Genomic DNA, 22433 nt, shown 5'->3' on the forward strand with positions numbered 1-22433 from the left:
GTAGTGATACTGCCTCAGAAACCCAAGGAGGGGTCACTATGAGTCGGGGCCGACTCGATGGCAAACAACAACAACAACAACAACAATTTTGTTCCTGAGGAACCTGTGCATATACCAAGAGTCTGTTGTGTGAACAGACCAAGGGGATACCACATGATTTAAAATCAAGAAAGGTGTGCACCAGGATTGTATCCATTAACCATACTTAATCCTTCTGTGTACTGACCAAATAGTATGAGAAGCTGGACTATATGAAGGATAGTGTGACATCAGGATTGGAGGAAGACTCTTAAAGTAGAAGGTCAACCTGTGATAAGCAGATGACACAATCTTGCTTGCTGAAAATGAAGAATGCTTGAATCACTTACTTATGAAAATCAAAGACTGCAGCCTTCAATATGTATTACACCTCAACTCAATGAAAACAAACAAATCCTCTCAACTGAATCAATAAGCTACACCATAATAAGTGGAGAAAAGATTGAAGTTGTCAAGGATTTCTTTTTCATTGGATCCACAATCAATACCCATGGAAGTAGCAATCAAGAAATCCAACAACATATTGCATTGGGGAAATCTGCTGCAAAATACATCTTTACAATGCTTGAGAGCAAAGATATCACTTTAAAGAGTAAGGTGGACCTAAACCAACACAGGTATTTCTTCAAATAACTTCATATATACATAACAAACAATGAATAATGCAGACTGCAGAGGAATTGATGTGTTTGAATTGTGGTGTTGGTGAAGAATATTGAATATACTATGGATTTCTAGAAGAACAAACAAATCTGTCTTGGAAGAATTATAAACAAAATGCTCCTTAGAAGCAAGAATGGTCATACTTCTTGTCTTGTATTTTACTCATTTCAGAAGGGACCAATCCCTAGAGAAATATATCATGCTGAGTAAAGTAGAAGGTCAATGAAAAAGGGAATACCTTCAGCAAGATGGATTGACCAAGTAACTACAACAAAGTGTTCAAACATAGCAAAGATTGTGAGGATGGTGCAGAACCAGGCAGTATGTATTTCTGTTGTACATAGGTTCACAATGCATTGAGATTGACTTGATGGCACCTAACAAAAACAGGCTGACCTCAATGACATGGCCCTGTGCCTAAATGTACACCACTTGGAAAAATTTAGATTTCTGTTGGACTTTCACAATTTAGTCTTTAGACTAAATTGCTTAGTTCATTAAGTTAAAAATTTGTTTTTACTTTAATTTTATTTCTTTACTTTTCAATTTCATAATGTAATCATGCTTAGTAGCTGTAATTGTGTAGTAGTTAGTAGTTTTAAGTGTGTATTATAACAAACCTCCTTCAACAAATGGACCACTCAACACCTTCACTACTCAACACCTTCACTATTTCTTTCAGAGAGATTGAGCATTCTGTAGAAGACCATTCTCACAGTAGAACATGGCTTTAAACAAGTGATTGCATGACAGTGTACAAATTCAAATGTTCCTCTTAAGCATATAAAAAAGTCACTTGCAGATCTTAAGGAAACATAGTTAGGAAAGGAAACATATCAATCATAGACACATGCATCCTTCCCTGAACATGTTCCCTTCATGAAATGCACCATAAATACAAACATTTATAAAATCACAATTACAAATCCATTGTCCCAACATAATCATTGTTTATCAGTGAGTCTGACAGATTACTTACCTTTATACTCATGTGAACTTTTTCAAACAAATCAAGTGTTGACAATTTGCAAGAATTATCAAACAAGAAGCCTTATGGCCTTGAAGCCTTTAAATCTCCACCAAGAAGTAACAGCAGGAGATTTAGGACTTAAATGGCCAATATTGTGAAACCAGCTCATGATTATTATAAGTTACATAGAAAATTTAGGGTAAAAGAGAAAATATGTAATATGTTAGGCATGATTAAACCAAGGTAAAGATCTAAGAATCTGGGGAGGAGTACTAATTTCTCAGAATGACTCCTCTCTCTTATCAAAATAGTAATTACATGATGAATCTATTCCATAAAATGTCTTAGCAGATCTGAACTAAACATATATATTCCCAAAATAGTATATGACATGAAAGCGAAGAGAACCACAGGATAATGGAAACTCTAGCTGCAAGTGAAACATCTAGGAGGTGAAGATTGATTTGGGTGAGGGAGTTGAAATGAGTCCAGAAATTTAATGTAAATAATGGCCTTTCAGTAGATATGAACCTAAAACAGGGCAAGATACTTAGCAATTTTCTCAGTCACCTCAACAAGAGAAAAAGGATTCCATCTGTAAATAATAAAAAGGAAGTTGGTAGTTTACCACAACTGGGAAAGAAGGAAGTTGATTCATAGACAATATTGAAGTGTCAAAGACGTATTGGTGTATCTTGATTTCACTTCTAACCATAAAATTGAAAAGAACTGACCTAGAATTGTAAGTGTGATTTTATGAATGTCACAGGAATGCTGGAACAGGAATGAAGACAACACTGAAGGGCCCCAGACATCCAAGCTAATGATCTCTTCATGAAGCTAGAAGAAGGGCTTGGATCTCTCCTCTCATTTTCTGCACCCTCTCCTCCAGGTCAATGAGAAGCAGTATCAAGAAAAGCTGGGTGTAGTATGTGTGTGTAAGAGATAGTGCTCATGGTCATCACTATGGATAAACAGCTGTGTCTATATTGCCTCAGGATAGTCACTGGATTCACGAATGCTATAATACTGACCACTTGCTACATCTGGGTCATATATACAGTGTAATTTCTGATCATTGTTTCAGTACATATTCTAGCTAAGTCATTTCTAGAAAATTCCACTTTTGAATTCTTACATAATAAAGGTTTGGAAAAAACAAGTGATTTCTGAGACAAGATACAAACCCATAGTTGATGTCACTCTACTTTGACTTTTACCCCGGATAGTTCCACATTATTTTCTGCATCAGATATGTCACCCACAACATCTGCACATGCTAACTATGCTTGAACTTGATTTTTCTATGTCTCCTTCTGCTATGGAATTGCATATTTGGTTCATATGGGCCAGCATATACACTTACTTAACTGGTTAATACATCACTTACTGGCTTTTCACCTGGTTCTGAACTAAACAACTTGGCATGTGGACTCTGAGTATGCAAACCCTATTTTGGTCCTAGAACTTGGTATAGGTAGCATCCTGACCAACACCCCTGCTATGAGTAATAATGATTTCACATTTTTTATGTTTATCCTCAATTTCTCACACAACATAGGGATTCATTATTTTTCAGGTCCTAAATGAGTGAGTTTAGCCAATCACAATATAATACCTTCTACTCAGTGACTTATAAGGTATAAGGGAGATATATATGATATAATGGTAGTGGAACTTTTTTTTTTTTTTTAATGATTTTTGTGCTTTGGGTGTAAATTTACAAAACAGACTTGTTTTATATTCCATACTTCACACACATCTGATTTCATGGTCCCGTTACTGTCCCCAACCATAAAAAAACTCTCCTCCCCTCTCCTCCCTGTGACCAACCCCTCCCTGTGCCCTTCTTATCTATGCATTCTTATCTGTGTAGCTTTCCCTCTATGTGAGTGCTACTCCTCTGGGTCTCATGGCTGATTCATCCAAGTGGTGCATGTCTGTAGAGTAAGTGGGTGCAATGACCTGTGGTAGGTGTTCTGTATATAAATCTTTCTGCTGTTGGGTTGAGAGCCAATCCATGTAAATGAGTCCATTTCTAGGCCCAAAGGGTAATCTGGGGACATATTCTTGGAGGTTCCACTAGTCTCTTTCTGACCAGTAATTCTAGTCATTTTTGTGTTTTTGAATTCTATTCCACATTTTTCCTCTCACTGTACACAGGATTTCCAGATTTGATCTGTTTCTCAGCAGTTGGCACTGGTAGCTGGGCACCATCTAGTTCTTCTGGCCTTGGGATCATGGAGGTTGAAAAAATTTTTTATGAATTATACGTGCTGAGCATGATATCCCCTGAGGCATGGTCCCAAGACTACAGGCCCAGAGATTCTCAAAAGATATTTGGTTGTCTCTGAGAAGTTACTCCAACCCTGTCTTTTGTTGCTTCTGTAAGTATGTGGCTAATTTTGTAGCACAAGTGCATATGTAAGAGTATCTTCACTCAAATCTATCCTTGGTCTAGGGTGTATTCCTGCTCTCCTATCCCCACCTGATCTTCTCACCTGTCTATGCATTAATCCATAGCCTGGTATTTGGTGCCAGTGATACTATACTGTAGTGTTGTGCATGTAATAGATTTGCCTCTGTTGTCCATATTTGTTTTGTACCTTTTAGTGTCTTTCCTTTCCCCAGTGTCACCATGCTAGTCACAGACTCTTTCCAGACCATTTCTCTCCTCACCCAAATCAACATGTGACTCCAAAATAGTCTGATAATTTCCCTTCCTTCCCATCCCTGATAACCAACAAAGTGAGTTTCCATTTCTGAATAAACCTTTCCTTGACTTTTTACAATAGGCTCATATAATATTTTTCCTGTGATTGACTTATTTCACTCAGCATAATGTCCTCTAAATTCATACATGTTGCGAGATGATTTGTGCACTCCAAATTATTCATCAATGTTTCATGGTATTCCATGTGTGAGTGTACCATTGTTTACTTATCCAATCATCTACTGAAAGACATTTAGATTGTCTCCATCTCTTTGCCATACTGAATTGTGCTGCAATGAACATGAGTGTGCATATGTCTGTTTGTGTTCTTTCTCTCACTTCTTTAGGATGTATTCCTAGTAATGGAATTGCTGGATAAAGTGGTATTTCTATTTTCATTTTTTTAAGGAAACACCATACAATTTTCCATAATGATTGTACAATTTTTCAGGCCCAACACCATTGTATGAGAGTTCCAGTATCTCCAAATCCTTGCCAGCATTTGTTATTTTTCTGTCTTGTTGAATTTTGCTATTATTGCTGGGGTGAGATGATATTTCATTGGTGTTTTGATTAGCATCTCTCTATTGATTCTAGGCATTTCCTCATGTGTTTGTTGGCCACCAGTATATCTTCTTTACTGAAGTATCTGTTCATTTCCTTTGCCGATTTTTGAATTGGGTTGTTTGTCTTTTTGGTACTGAGGTGTTGAAGTTTTGTATAAATTTTAAAAATAAGTCCTTTGTTAGATATGGCATAGCCAATTTTTTTTTTTCCCCAATCTGTAAGTTCTCTTTTTACTCTTCTAAAGAAGTCTTTCAATGCACATAAGAATTTAATTTTTTGACTTCTGGTAAGATGGAAGAATAGTCAGACAAGTGACACAGACCCTCTTCAACAAAGAAAAGAACAACCAATTGACAAAGATACACAAAATAATCCTGGAGCCCTGAGCTTTGAAAGGAAGTACACAGAAGTGGATGAGGCACCAATTAGTGGAAAAACTGGACAACAACAGTGAGCACAAAGGTGGTCAGGGCTGCAGACTGTCAGGTACTCTGATGGGACCAACAGCCTGAATATTTCCAAGTAGTGTTGGGACCTGAGAATTGACCTAAAGATCAGCCCTAGTCACCAAAGGCTGCAGGGACAACTGAGATGGTGGCCTATGACTAAGAAGGGAAACAGCAAGGAGGGAGACAACCTCAGCTGTTGAATTTCTGCTGTCTGAAGTGTGCAGCCATTTTGATTGTTTGCACATGGCAGCCACTTTGGATATTTAAAGTGACCCAGGGCACAGCCATTTTGAATCTTTACAAGTGGCAACGATTTTGGATTTTAAAGTGATAGCATTCTCATTCAGATTCCAGGTACCTAAGAATATGCTCTGTTTGTCAAGGTCGGGAGGGACATATGAGAGGTGGACAATAGGAAAGAAGACAGGTGGTGAGTGTTTAAATGCTGTACTAGTGAATAGAGAAGCACAGTACCCTGCTTGTGTAGATAACATACAAACAAAACAAGAAAAACAAAAATTGTGGGCAAGTAACTTCAACATACAATCACCAATTAAATATAAACACAAAAATGTCACAATGCCTCTGAGACAACAGAACAACACAGTCCACACAAAGAAGCAAGATAAAGCAGGAGAAACAAGGGACAAGGATACAGACCCAAAACACATCCCTGAGGAAGATGCAGCATTGGAACTCCCTGATACGGAATTCAAGAGAATTATATTTAGGTGTCTTCCATGAATTGAGAGACATATCAAGGAAAACAGAGAAAAACAAACAATTTCAAAAGAAAATATAAGAGTAAAATTAAAAAATAAATGCAAAATTAGAAACGATACAAAATCTACACAGAGAAATCCAAACATTAATACTAAATTGTCAGAAATAGATAAGACATTGAATGGGCAAAGGAGCAGAATTGAATCAATGGAAGACAGAATTAGTAAGATTGAAGGCAAATACCAGAAAACTTCTTTGGAAAGGGATAAATCAGAAAAAAGATCAAAACAAAATGAAGGGATCCTAAGGTTCATGTGGGAAACCATCAAAAGGAATGACCTACTTGTCATCAGAATTCCAGAACAGGAAGAGACAAATAAAACTAATGAGAAAATTGTCAAAGATTTGTTGGAAGAGGATTTTCCTGGTATGATGAAAGATAAGGTTATATCCGTTCAGAAAGTCCAATGAACCCAAAACAGAATAGACTTCAAAAGGAAATCACCAAGACATATCATCATCAAACTTACCAAAACCAAAGACAAAGAAAGAATCACAAGAGGAGCATGGGGAAAATGAAAAGTTACCTACAAGAGGCAACCAATAAGACTAAGCTCGGATTTCTTGACAAAAACCATGCAGGTGAGAATACAATGGGATGATATAACTAAAATCCTGAAAGAGAAAAATTTCCAACCCAGAATTATGTATCCAGTAAATTGTCCCTCAAATATGATGGTGAATTTAGGACATTTCCAGATAATCAGAAATTAAGGGAATTTGTTAAAACCATACCAACCTTACAAGAGATGCTAAAGGGTGCCCTTTGAACAAAGAAGCAACAATAGCCAACAACTGACCATTAACACACATGATCATACAACCCAGAAACCAGCCCAGCTACGGAAGTATCTACAGTAAAGAAGCATACAAGATTATAAACAGGGAAACAGAGACATGAATTGACAAATGAGCACAACTGCAAACCAAAAAGAGGGAAAAAACTGTGTTACAGAATTTCTAGATGGTAGGGAAGTTAAGACAACTACAAGATAGAATGGACTGTTTTAACTCAGGAAGAAAACTATAAATCACAGGGTACATCAAAGAAAAATGATAAACCTGCACATCAAAAAAGAGGATCACCATAAATATTCAGCAAAAACTAAAACAATACCAATGAAGGAAGTGATATCACAATTCATAAACAAAATGAGCTCAGCATGGAATATTATATGGAACAAAGAAATCAACACCATGAAAAAGCACATAACAAAAACGACAGCAACAAATTCATATTTGCCAATAATTATACATCTGGCAAGAGATTTATCTCGAAGATTTATAGTGGAAGAGCAGATGACCAAACTATGGTACATACACATAATGGAATGTTGTCCATCAAATATGACGGTGAAATTAGGACATTTCCAGATAAGCAGAAATTAAGGGAATTTGTTAAAACCATACCAACCTTACAAGAGATACTAAAGGGTGCCTTTGGACAGAGAAGCAACAACAGCCAACAACTGACCATTAACACACATGATCATATAACCCAGAAACCAACCCAAAACCAGCTATGGAAGTACTTTGTTTTTAGCCTGGGAACTATTAAATGAGAAGTTCCAGAAAATATTATAGGAGTTACAGGTGAAGAGAGAACACGCTCAGTTAGAGTGCTCAGAAAAATCTTCTAAAAAAAAAAAAAAAGAAATATTTAAGGCTAATTTGGAAGATGACCACAATATACAGGCTGAGATTGGGGATAGTGTGGTGGAAATAGTCAATTTGGCAAAAGGAATTTTATCAATAAAGAATGAATTGGTATATGTCTTCATATAATACCTTGTATTTTGTTTTTGTTGGAGGAAGTGAAAATAATAATAATAAAAAGTGTTATTTTTCTTGTTAGGTGCCATCAAGTCATCTCCAACTCATAGCAACCCTATGCACATCAGAACAAAACATTGCCTTGTCCTGTGCCAGCTCCATGATTCCCGCTATACCTGAGCCCACTGTTGTAGCCATTGTGTCTATCCATTTTGTTGAGAGACTTCCCCACTTTTGTTGACCTTCTACTTTACCAAGAAATGTTATCTCCCAGAAATGGTTTCTTCTTACACTCTGACCAAAGTACATGAGACAAAGTCTGGCCATTATCACTTCCAAGGACCATTCCAACTGCACTTCTTCCAGGGCAGATTTGTTAGTTATTTTAGCAGTCCATAGAACTTAAAAGCATTCTTTGCCAGCACAAGTCAAAGGCAATGATTCTTCTTCAGTTTTCCTTATTCCTTGTCCAGCTATTACATGCATATGAGACAATTGAAAATACTATGGCTTGTGTCAGGCACACCCTAGTTCTCAAGGAGATATCTTTGCTCTTCAGCACGTGAAAGAGGGCTTTTGCAGATGATTTGTCCAGTGCTATACATCGTCTGATATCTTGACTGCTGCTTCAATTGGAGTTGATTGTAGAACCAAGTAATATGATGTAATTGACAACTTCAATCTTTTCTCTATTTATCATGATGCTGCTTATTGGTCCAGTTGTGAGGAGTTCTGTTTTCTTTATATTGAAAAGTAATCCATACTGCAGATTGTATTCTTCAATCTTCATCAGTAACTGCTTCAAGTCATCCTCACTCTCAGCAAGCAAAGATGTGTCATTAGTGTTTTGCAGGTTGCTAATGATTCTTCCTCTAATCTAAATACCACATTTTTCTTCCTATAGTATAGCTTCTCAGATTATTTGCTCTTCATACAGATTGAGGAAATATGGTGAAAGGATACAACCCTGACACGTTCCTTTCTTGATTTTACACCATGCAGTGTCCCCTTGTTCTATTCGAATGATAGCCTCCCACTCTATGTACAGGTTCCTCATGTGTACAATTAAGTGTTCTGGAATTCCCATTCTTCTCAATGTTACCCATAATTTGTTACAATCCACACGATCAAATACTTTTGGATAGTCAATAAAACACAAGCAATCATCTTGCTGGTATTCTTTGCTTTGAGCCAAGATCCATGCGATCTCAGCAATGATATCCCTCATTTCATGTCCTCGTCTCAATCCAGTTTGCATTTCTGGAAATGCTCTGTCAACATACTGCTTCAACCTTTTTTGAATTATCTTCAGTAAGATTTTACTTGTGTGCAATATTAATGTTATTGTTTGATAATTTCCACATTCTGTGGGATCACCTTTCTTTGGAATGGGTACAGATATGGATCTCTTTCAGTCAGTTGATCAGGTAGCTGTCTTCCAAATCTCCCGGCACAGCCAAGTGAGTGCTTCCAGCACAACATCTGTTTGTTGAAACATCTCAATGGGTATTCTGTAAATTCCTGAAGCCTTCTTTTTTTCCCATTTCCTTCAGTACAGCTTCAACTTCTTCCCTCAGTGCCATTGGTTGTTGATCAAATGCCACCTCCTGAAGTGGATGAACATTGAACAATTCCTTTTGATATAGTTATTCTGTGTATTCCTTCCATCTTCTTTTGATTCTTCCTGCATCATTCAATATATTGCCCATAGAATCTTTCAATATTGCAACTTGAAGTTTAATTTTTTCTTCAGTTCTTTCAGCTTGAGCAATGCTGAGTGTGATCTTCTCTTTTGGTTTTCTCACTCCAGGTCCTTGCACATTTCATTATAATAATTTACTTTGTCTTCTTGAGCTGCTCTTTGAAATATTTTCAGCTCGTTTATCTTGTCATTTCTTCCATTTGCTTTAGCTACTCTTTGCTCAAGGCCAAGTTTCAGAGTCTCTTCTGATATCCATTTTGGTCTTTTCTTCTTTTCTTGTCTTTCCAGTGATCTTTTACTTTCCTCGTTGACGTTGTTCTTGATATCGTCCTACGGTTCCTCTGGTTTTTGGTCACTGCTGTTCAATGCATCAAATCTATTCTTTAAATGGTCTCTAAACTCAAGGCCAAATATTGGCTCTTGTGGACATGCTTTAATTGGCTTCAGCTTCAACTTAAACTTGAATATTAGCAGCTGATGGTCTTTTCCACAATCAGCTCCTGGCCTTCTTTTAGCTGAAGATATTGAGCTTTTCCATCACCTTTTGCCACAGATGTAGTCAATCTGATTCCTGTGCACTCCATCTGGAGAAGCCCACGTGTACAGCCATCATTTGTGTTGTTGAGAAAAAGGTATTTGCAATGAATAAATTGTTGTCTTGCAAAGTTCTATCACTCAATCTTCAATGTTATTTCTATCATCAAGGCCAAATTTTCCAACTACCAGTGATTGTTCTTTGTTTCCAACTTTTGCATTCCAATCACCAGTGATAATTAGCACTTCTTGATTGCATGTTTGGTCTATTTCAGACTGCAGAAATTGGTAAATTCTTCAATTTCCTCATCTTTGGCTTGTGTGGTTGGTGAATAAATTTGAATAATAGTAGTATTAACTGGCCTTCCTTGTAGGTGTATGGATATTATCATAACACTGACAGCATTGTACTTCAGGATAGATCTTGAAAGATTCTTTGTGACGATGAATGCCACACCATTCCTCTTCATTTGGTCATTCCCAGCATATTAGATCATATGGTTGTCTGATTCAAAATGGCCAAAGCTGGTCCATTTCAGCTCACTAATGCCTAGGATATCAATCTTTATGTATTCCATTTAATTTTTGCCAACTCCCAATTTTCCTAGATTCATACTTCGTACATTTCATGTTCTGATTATTAATGGATATTTGTAGCTGTTTCTCCTCAGTTTGAGTTGTGCCATGTCATCAAATGGAGGTCCCAAAAACTTTTCTTTATCCATATCATTAAGGTCCATTCTACTGTGATGAGGCAGCTCTTTCCCAGTCACATTTTAAGTGCTTTCCATCCTGATGGGCTCATCTTCTGGCACTGTATTTGACAGTGTTTCAGAGCTATTGATAAAGTTGTCCAGTAATGTAACAGACAGTGTTTCTCTGCTATTCATAAGGTTTTCTTTGGTCAATTCTTTGAGTAGTGGATGGCCTCTTCCTTCTTCCGAGTCTTTCTCAGTCTGGAAGTTCCACTGAAACCTGTTCCCTATGGGCAACCCTGCTGGCATTTGAAACACCAGTGGTACAGCGTCTAGCCTCACAGCAACACCCAACCCACTACAATAAGACAAACTGACAGACAAGTTCATCTCCTTTAGCTACTCCAAACCTCTGCCCACTTCCTGACCTTTCCCCTACTTGTTCCCACTGTCAGCACTGGCTTCTTCCCATTGCTTCATGCCTTGGGTGTGGTCTCTCCCTCCTCTTACCTGTATATGGAATAGAAAAATTAGCATCAAGAAAGAGGAATTATTGGGGAACTTCTTGATTATTTTAGTTTTAGCCAATATATGCAATTTATACATAAACATAAATTACATATATTGGCTAAAGCTAAAATAATCAAGAAGTTTCCCAATATATGCAATTTATATATAAACATAGGAGCCCTGGTAGCATAGTGCCTAAGGCACTTGCATGATAATCAAAAGGCTGGCGGTTCAAACCCACCAGACACTCCTTGGAAGAAAGGTTGGGCAATCCTACTTCTGTAGTGATACTGCCTCAGAAACCCAAGGAGGGGTCACTATGAGTCGGGGTTGACTCAACAACACATTAAAACAACAACAACATATATAAACATACAGGATATAATGCAGATACTAAAAAAAAGACTATGACAAGAGACTTTGAAATGGGGAGTATTAGCTACAATTATGTGAGGCAGAGAATGAGTGGTCAGAATGAATATGGTGGTGCTGTGTAAAAATGTAAGCCAAGGCTTTAAAAGACTTTTGTAGTTTATGAGATATTGTATTATGAAACACTATGAATGAGTAATGTAAGTTCAAAATGAGCACAATTCAACCTGACAATTAAGAGTTTTATAAGCAATAATATCAGTAATTAAAGAAGAACGTTTATTGAGAATATACTGTGTACCAGAAATCATGTTAACTATTATGCATGCTTTATCTCATTTAATTATTAAGAAAAAGCCTAAGGATTATAGACAATTAGAAATTTGAGAACATATTTCTAAATAAAAGAAAGTATAAAATCTGTAGGTAAAATTCAAAGTGGTATGCATTAGAAAATTTATAACCTTAAAGACATGAAATACAAAGAATAATCATTGAAAATAAATGAATTGACTTTTACTCAAGAATATCAGAAAACTTTATTAAATAATTCAAAAGAAACAGTAGAAAATGCAATTATAGACAGAAATAAAAATTAATAACATCAAAATGAACAATAATAGAGTTGATCTACAAAGTTAGAAGAGAGTTTTTGTACTGATATTTAAATATATAAATCAATGAAAAAGAGAAAGAAGAAAATGAATATAATCACTGAAAAATAATATAGGTAAAGAAGCAAAGGAAATTTAAAGACTGGAATAGAATACTACACAAAAAAAATATGTATTAATACATTTGAGAGACTTTATACATAATAGACGGATTTTTTTTAAAAAAAGAGTTAGTGATCTTAAAAGCGGCCTAAGTTAGAAAATGCATCCCTCAATGAAAAGACACCACTCAATTAAGATAATAAAGCATTAGTTCAGAGATAAATTGATCAATGGAGGGAAATATAGAGTTTCAACACAATTTCCTAAATGTACATAAGGCTAGGCAATCATATAGTATATAAACTAATTTTGTGAAAACTACTACCTACTTTCACAATATACAAATATAGTGATTGGATCAAAACAAACAAACAAAAACAAATTCATTGCCATCAAGTAAATTACAACTCATAGTGACTTCTAATTCCTTTCCAAGGCTGTAAATCTTTATGGAAGTAGATCACTTCATCTTTCTTCCATGGAGCAGCTAGTGGGTTTGAACCAGTGAAGATTTGGTTAGCAGCCAAATGCCTTAACTTCAACATTACCAGAGGGGCTAGATTGATTATTTATTTTAAAAAGAAAGTTTTAAAATTTTCAAAAGACATTTAAAAAGGAAAAATACTTTAAAAATAGATACACAAATATAAATTTTAAATAATAAGATTGATATATTTGAAAGCATCAATATCTAAAATTTTATGTAATCACATTTTAAAAAAGAAAAAGATTGAGAGAAAAATATTTATGATTTATACAAACAGAAAAATAGATATTTGTATTTATTAGATAGAAAATGTCTTCAGGTAAATGTAAATAAGCAAAGAACCAAGTAGGAAACTGGACTAATGATTTAAAATAACTTAAAAAGAATTAAAAGGATGAGCAAAGTAAAATACAATGAGTCAAAATATAGTTGTGCCCTCTCTCTCTAATATTCTCTCTAATATTCCCAAATATATGAATTTATTTTAAAAGTAATGAAATAGGCTTAGTATATTAATGTGAAAATGGAACTTGTTAGTCTGTTTATAAATATATGAGTAGTTACTCATATATTCTATGATAGAATTTAATAGAATTCATATATTCTATAATACTTGGCAGAGGAGTGGCTAAAGTATTCAGTACTATACTTGGTTGTGAAGTGGTTAAAGTATTCAGCTGCTAACCAAAGGTCAGCAGTGTGAACCCACTAGCTGCTCTATGGGAAAAAGATGGATGAGGCAGTGTACTTTGTAAAGATTTCTGGTCTTGGAAACCCAATGGGGGAGTTCTATTTTGTCCTATTGTTGTTGTTGTTGTTGCTGTTTGCTGTCGAGTCGGACCCGACTCATAGCGACCCCTCCTTGGGTTTCCGAGGCAGTATCATTTTGTCCTATAGGGTAACTATAAGTTGAACTGACTTGATAACAGTGGATATATTTTTATTTTGTTATGATATTTGTCAATTGACTTGTAGATTTTTATCCTTGATAAATGCATACAGATGTGTACAAACATAGGGTATTAATGGCAGTATTATTTTTAATTAAAAATAAATAATGTTTATTGGAGAATGAGGAGGAAACCCTTGAAGTAAAAAAAAAAAAAAAAAACATAAATGGGAGAGGATCCAGGATAGTGGACTAGTCAGATACACAATCCAGACTTTCTACAACAAAGGCTCAAAAAACCAAGTGAAATGCCTATGGAGGCCAATCCTGGAACCCAAAGCTTCAAAGGGAAAGATAAATAAATAGATCAAATATTGATGAAAGGAAGAGACTAAACAAAATCAATGTACAAGGAGAAGTAAAATGTCAACTGGCACAGTGTGGCTGCTTTTAATTATTGCAAGCAGCATTCCAATTGAACCAGAAACTAGATAACCAGTTCCACTTGGCCAGAACTGCACCAGCACCCACACTGGTGATTGGGTGACCAAAATGATATAACTACCTCCCCTCCTTATCTTACACAACCTGCTAGTGATCAAAGGTTTGGCCTCCTCCTTCCCACCCACTCAGTGGCTAGTCAAACCCCCCCCATACTGTCAGAGGTGTGCCACCTTTTGTTTTTCTTTATCTTTCTGATTAGTTCTTCCTTCTTCCTCAACTTCTTTTCTTTTCTTTTTCTTTCTTTTTTTTTTAGCTTTTTTTTTCTTCATCTTTGTTTGCCCTTTTCTTTGTTTTTGCTTGGAACTTGAGCAGAGGATATCCCACCCTCTGCTGCCCACATAATTTGTAGTGTTCACTCTCCCTTTCTTGGGCAGAAGTGTGCACTTTCTTGGAGTGAGTGCTACATAGCTGCACATCTGTGTTTTGTGGCTGGCCTTTTTACCAGTGCTATACTGATTGTTTTACTTCTTTTTCTTTTTTTCCTTCTTCTTAATTATTCCCTTTTCTCTCCCTTGTTTTTCCCTTCTTTCTTAATTTCTTCCTTTTCACTCCTCATTTTTTTTTTTTTTCACAAAGTTGGTGCCTATCCCCCTTCCATGGTCAGTAGTGCCCCCTCATCCCTAAATGGACAATGATGCACTCTCCATTGGAGTGAGATTTGTGTTCCCACTGCAGCTGTTTTGGGCAGTTAACATTTGTGCCAGGTTTTTCCATCCTTTTTCTCTTTTTCTTTTTCCCTTTTTACCCAGTTCTTCCCTCTCCCCATCCCTTGTTTTTTTTTTTTTCAGTTTTCCTTCTTCTTTATCTCACTTTTTTTCCTTTCTATTCTTGTCATTGTTGTTGTCCTTGTTCTTGTTGCTCCCATTGAGCAAGTACCTCTTATCTACAAACTCTGTGTTCAGTAGTGTCTCCCCAAGCCATCATATTTAGTGGTGCATGCTTCCATGAAGTAAGTATGATATATCTGCTGCAGCTTTGATTGATGACTACCAATTACACCAGTACTTTGCCACATTTGTTTTCTTTTTTCACTTTTCACTTTCTCTTTCTTTTAATATTTCCCTTCTTTTTTCCCCTTATTTTTGTAAATCCCACCCCTATTCTGTTTTATATCTTTCCACAGCACTTGGAAGCCAGGAGCCCTATTCTTCCATACACACCACAACTATTACCTCACACACATGGTGAATACCACCATCTAGTCCAGCATTACATTACCACCAACTACCAGATCTACCCAGAGACAAGTGGTGAGCACCCCAGTGTTGCCAAACTAGTGACCAGAAAAATATACTTGTCCTATTGCCTGGGTATATTGAAACAAAACTAGACAAAAAAAAAAAAAAAAATCAGGGTGAAGCAAGCAAATATACAATCAAAAATTAATACAATAATATAGAATGTATTGAAGGGAACAGACAATTTCATATCACACACACATATGCACACAAACAGGACAAGGTGGCTCATACAAGTGAACAAAACAAAGAGCCAGAGAATCTTCTGGAGGAAGAAATGCTATTAGAAGTACTTCACAAAGAATTCAAAAGATTTATATTTGGATACTTTCAATGGATTAAGAGAAAATTCAAAGAAACCACTGACAAAGACAAGGAAAACACAAGTAAACCTCAAGAAGAATTAAAAACACTATAAAAGAACACATTGAAATGAAAAATTAGAGAATCATACAAAAATAGCAAATAGAAATCCAGAAAATTAACACTTAAATTTCAGAAATAGATACTATATTAGAAGGACATAGGAGTAGAAATGAATCAGTGGAAGAAAGAATTAGTGAAATTGAACATAAATATCTTACTACTAATCTGTGAGAGGAACAACAACAACAACAACAACAAAAAAAAAAGAATTTAAAAAAGAACAAATGAAGAAAACCTAAGATTTATATGGGATTCCATGAAGAGGAAACACCATATCATCAGAATTTCAGATTCTGAAATTATAAAGAGAAGTGTAGAAGAATTCTTGGAAGAAAATGTCCCTAATATCAGGAAAGATGAGAAGACATCCATTCAGGAACTCAATGAACCCCAAATAGGATACACTCCAAAGGAAAACCAACCCAAACATGTAATAATGAAACTTTCTAAACCAAAAGGCAAAGAAAGAATTTTGAAAGCAGCTCAAAAGAAAAAAAAAAAATGAAAATTCACCTACAAAGGAGAACCAATCAAACTAACTTCTGATTTCTCAGTAGAAATCTTGCAAGTGAGAAGAAAATGGGATGACATATATAAAACCCCAAAAGAAAAAAAAAAAATCAACTAAGAATTATCTATCCAGCAAAATTTCCCTTCAAATATGAAGATGAAATTAGGACATTACCAGACAAACAGAAATTAAGAGCATTTATAAAACAAACAAACAAAATAAAACACCAACCGTACAAGAAATGTTAAAGGAAGTCCTTCAGAGAATCAACAATAGCAGACATACTGGAGATTAAGGCACATGACAACAATATCCAGAACTCAAACCACATATAGAAATATAAAAAACAAAATAACCCTACAAGACTGAAAATAAGGAACTAGAGATGCCAATTTATAAATAATGATAACTGCAGAGCAGTAAGAGAGAAAAAATAATGTAGTTACAAAACTTCCAAATGGTGAGGAAGTCAAGAAAATTATCAAGATAGAATGGATTACTTTAAACTTGAGAAGATAATGAAAAATCAAAAGGTAAGTGCAAAGAAAATAAATATTCCTTCAAACTAAACTAAGAAAGAAGAAAATTATAGTCTCAGTAACCACTAAAATAATAGGAACTAAGGAAATGTTGAGAAATTCCATAAACAAAATGAGCTCAGCACAGAAAAATACATTGAAAAGAAACCATTACCACCACAAATAAAATAAACAAATAATTTAATCAATAAAACATACTGCAATGATGGAAGTAATTTCATAATTCTCTAAAATTACACTGAATGGAAATAGATTAATCAAACCAGTCAAGAGACAGATGGTGGCAGAATGGATAAGAAAACATGACCCATCAGTATAATGTATACAAGAGACACACTTTAGATCCAAACACAAAAATAGACTCAAAATAAAAAGATGGAAAAATATATAGCAACCAAGTGTTCTTGTTGTTATCAGGTGTCACTGAGTTGGCTCCACTTATAGTGACCCAATGTACAACAGAACTAAATACTGCCCAGTCCCGTGCCAGCCTCACAATCCTTGCTACACTCAAGCTCATCATTACAGCCACTGTGTCAATCCATCTTGTTGAGGGCCTTCCCCTTTTTTTTTGACACTCCACTTTACCAAGCACGATTTCCTTCTCCAGGGAATGGTTTCTTTTGACAACATGACCAAAGTAGGTGAGATGAAGTCTGGCCATTCTCGCTTCCAAAGAGCATTCTGGCTGCACTTGTTACAAGAGATTTGTTAGTTCTGGCAGTCTGTGGTACTTTCAATATTCTTCCCCAACACCACAACTCAAAAGCATCAACTCTTCTTCAGTCTTCCTTTTCAATTGTCCAGGTTTCACATGCATGTGTGGCGATTGAAAATACCATGGCTGAGCTTAGACACGTCTTAGTCTTCAGAGAGATACCTTTGCTCTTCAGCATTTTAGAGAGGTCTTTTGCAGCAGATTTATCCAGGCAATATGTCCTCTGATGTCTTGACTGCTCCTTCAATTGATGTTGATTGTGAAACCCAGTAATACAAAATCTTTGACAACTTCAATCTTTTCTCCATTTACCATGATGCTTCTTATTGGTGCAGTTGTGAGGATTTTCATTTTCTTATGTTCAAAGGTAATTTATACTGCAGACTGTCTTTAATCTTCATCAGTAAGTGCTTCAAGTCATCCTCACTTTCAGCAAGTAAAATTGTGTCATCTTCATATTGAAGTTTGTTAATGTGTCTTCCTCCAATCCTGATACCACATTCTTCTTCATATAGTCCACTTTCTTGGATTATTTGCACAGCATGCAGGTTGAATAATAAGGTGAAAGGATACAATCCTGATGCACTCCCTTCCTGATTTTAAACCATACAGTATCTCCTTGTTCTGTTCTAAAGACAGCCTTCTGGTCTATGTACAGGTTCCTCATGAGTACAATTAAGTTGTAGAATTCCCATTCTTCTCAATGATACCCATAATTTGTTATGATCTGCACACTCAAATGCTTTTACATAGTCAATAAAACACAAGTAAACATCTCTCTGGTTTCCTTTGCTTTCAGCCAAGATCCATTTGACATCAGCAATGATATACTTCATTCCATGTCCTCTTCTGAATCCAGCTTGCATTTCTGGGAGTTCTCTGTCAGTATACTGTTGCAATCATTTTTCAATTATGTCTAGCAAAGTTTTGCTTGTGTATGATATTAATGATAGTATTTGATAATTTCCACATTATGTGGTTTCACCTTTCTTTGGAATGGGTACAAATATGGATATTTTCCACTCAGTAAGCCAGGTAGATGTTTTCCAAATTTCTTGGCATAAACAAGTGAGTGCTTCCACCATGGCATCCATTTATTGAACATCTCATTGTGTATTCCATCAATTCCTGAAGCCTTGTTCTTTGCCAATTCCTTCAGTGCAGCTTTGGCTTTTCTTTCAATAACATTGATTCTTGATCATATGCCACCTCCTGAAATGGATGAAAACTGACTAATTCTTTTTAGTATAGTGACTCTGTATATTCCTTCCATCTTCTTTTGATGTTTCCTGCATCATTTAATATTTTGCCCATAAAAACTTCCAATATTGAAACCCGAGGCTTCATTTTTTTTCTTCATTTCCTTCAGCTTGAGAAATGCTGAGTGTGTTCCTCCCCTTTGGCTTTCTAACTCCAGGTCTTTGCACATTTCGTTATAATAATTGACTTTATCTTCTTGAGCTGCTCTTTGAAATCTTCTATTCAGCTCTCTTTTCCTGTTGATTCTTCCATTTGCTTTAGCAACTCTCTGTTCAAGGCCAATTTTCAGAGTCTCTTCTGACATCCATTTTGGTCTCTTCTTCCTTGCCTATATTTTTAATGACCTTTTGCTTTCTACATGGATGATGTTCTTAATGTCATCCCACAATTGTTCTGGTCTTTGGTCAGTGGTGTTCAATGCATGTAATCTCTTCTTTATATGGTCTCTAAAATCAGGAAGGATATAACCAAGGTTATATTTTGGCTCTCATGGAATTGTTTTAATTGTCTTCAACTTGCATATGAGCAGTTGATGGTCTATATCACAGTCACTCCTGGCTTTGTTTTGGCTGAAGATATTGAGCTTTTCCATCACCTCTTTCCACAGACGTAGCTGATCTGGATCCTCTGTACTATATCTGATGAAGTCCATGTGTATAGCCACCATTAATGTTGTTGAAAAAAGGTATTTTTAATAAATAAGTCAGTGATCTTGCAAAATTCTATCACGGAATCTCCAGCATTATTTCTATCACCCAGGCCAAATTTTCCAACTACTGGTGATTCTCAATTTCCAACTTTTGAATTAAAATCACCAATGATAATTAACACATCTTGATTGCATATTTGGTCAATTTCTGACTGCAGAAGTTGGTAAAAATTTTCAATTTCCTAATCTTTCCTGATGGTTGGTGCATAAATTTGAATAAAAGTAGTATTAACTGGTCTTCCTTGGAAGTGGATGGATAATATCCTATCACTGACAGCATTGTACTTCAAGATAGATCTTGAAATATTTTCTGTGATGATGATTGCTATGCCATTCCTCTTCAATTTGTCATTCCCAGCATAGTAGATCATATGATTTTCTGATTCAAAATGTCCAAAACCAATCCATTTTAGCTCACTAATGCCTAGGATATCAATATTTTTTAGTACTATCTCATTTTTGAAATAGAACTTCCAATTTTCCTACATTCATGCTTCTTACATTCCATGTTCCAATTATTAATGGATGTTTGAAGCTGTTTCTGCTCATTTTGAGTTGTATCACATTATCTAATGGAGGTCTCAAAAGCTTTATTCCATTCAAATTATTAAGGTTGACTCTACTCTGAACAGGCAGCTCTTCCCCGGTCATATTTTGAGTGCCTTCCGACCTGAGGGGCTCATCTTCCAGCACTATATCGGACAATGTTTCAGGGCTATTCATAAAGTTTTCCAATAATATATCAGACGATGTTTTACTGCTATTCATAAGGTTTTCATTGGACAACTCTTTGAGAATTGGATGTCCCCTTTTTCTTCTGAGTCTGTCTTAATCTGGAAGCTCAGCTGAAACCTGTCCACCATGGATAACCTTGCTGGTATTTGAAATACTGGTGGCATAGCCTCCAGCCTCACAGCAACATACAAGCCACCACAGTAGGACCAACAAACAGATGAGTGACTGATGAATCCAGCAAGTGGCAACCAAAAAGGAGCGGGAGTGGCAAAATTAATTTTTGATAAAACAGACTTTAATAGATAAACCATGAAAAGAAACAAAGAACATTATGTAATGGCTAAAGGATCAATCCAACAAGAGATCATAACCATAATAAATATATATACAGACAATGAAAGAAGCCTAAAATACATTACTCAAACTTTACCAGAATTTAAAAGAGAAATACACAACTCCATAATAACAGTAGATGACTTTACTATACCACTTTTGATGAAAGGCAGAGCAACTAGAAAGAAGCTTAACAAAGATACAGAAGATGTTAACAACAGAGTCAGCCAAATAACTAGACCTCATAGTTGCATACAGAACACTCCACCCAACAAAAGCACAATAAATATTCTTTTGCAGTGCACCTGGAACATTATACAGAATAGGCCGTATGTTAGACAACAAAGCAAGCCTCAGTCAATTTAAAAGCATTGAAATACTACAAAACATCTTTTCAGATCACAATGCTATAAATTTAGAAACCAACAACAGGAAGATCAAGGGAAAAAAAGAAAAAAAGAAGCATATGGAAACTGAATAACACCCAGCTTAAAAAATACAAAGTAATTAAAAATATATAAAATAAAAATTTACTGAATCAAACAAGAATGAAACACAGCATTATTGTGTCACCAGCCTTCTGGTTAACAGTCAAGTGCCTCAGGCACTATGCTACCAGAGCTCCTACTGCACCTCCTGTGTTCCCTTATTTACAATTTACAATTATTGGTCTCCCCTCATCTGAATCAAAGAAGAGTGAAGAAAATCAGGTGTCAGGAAACCATGTAGCTATGCCAACTGCTGAGGAAGGGATCAAAACTGGAGATCCTGGATAGAGTGGAAGGAAAAATATGGAACAAAATTCAAAAACACAAAAAATGACCATAATTACTGCTCATACAGAGTCTGGTGGAGTCTCTGAGACTATATATAGCTTTGGGTTACCATTTGGGCCTAGAAATGGACTCACTCACATGCATTGGTTCTCAGCCCAACAGTAGAAAGGCCTACATGCAAAACACCTACCCTAGGGCAATGTACCCACCTATTCTAGGGAGAGGCATCCCTTAGAGCAATCAGCCATGAGACACCAGAAAGGTAGCATTCATATAGAGAGAAAGCTGGGCAGACAGGAATGCATAATCAAGAAGGGAACAGGAATGGGCTAGTCACAGGGTCAGGAGGAAAGGAGAGTTTTATATGTTTGGGGATGGTAATCTGGGCATGAAATCAAATGTGTGTGAACTGTTGAATGTAAATCAAAATTGCTTTGTAAATTTGGAGAAAAAGCAAAATAAAAGTTGAAAATAAAATCTGAATATTGTATATATTTCCTAAATTCTGCTTCTTATTTTACTTAAATAACTTCTCTGTCCTCCTCAAAAAGAAAAGAGAAAAATCTTCTCCTACAGCAGATACCCTGAAACCAGACTATTAGCCTCTTAAACTGTGAGATAATGAATTTCTGGATCTTTAAAAACATCTACTTGTGGTATTTTTGCTATAGCATCACTAGTACACTGTGACAGAGAATGTGAACAGGATTTAACAATTTAAGGAAATCACAGAAAGTTACTTTTACAGAGTCTTCAGCTAAATTTATTCTCTCCCCCAATTATCTATGGAATAAATCACCACCTCATAATTGATTAATATTC

Source organism: Orycteropus afer, unplaced genomic scaffold (genome assembly GCF_000298275.1).
Source record: "Orycteropus afer afer isolate SDZICR_OR568_19922 unplaced genomic scaffold, OryAfe1.0 scaffold00059, whole genome shotgun sequence".
In the NCBI taxonomy this organism is placed as follows: domain Eukaryota; kingdom Metazoa; phylum Chordata; class Mammalia; order Tubulidentata; family Orycteropodidae; genus Orycteropus; species Orycteropus afer.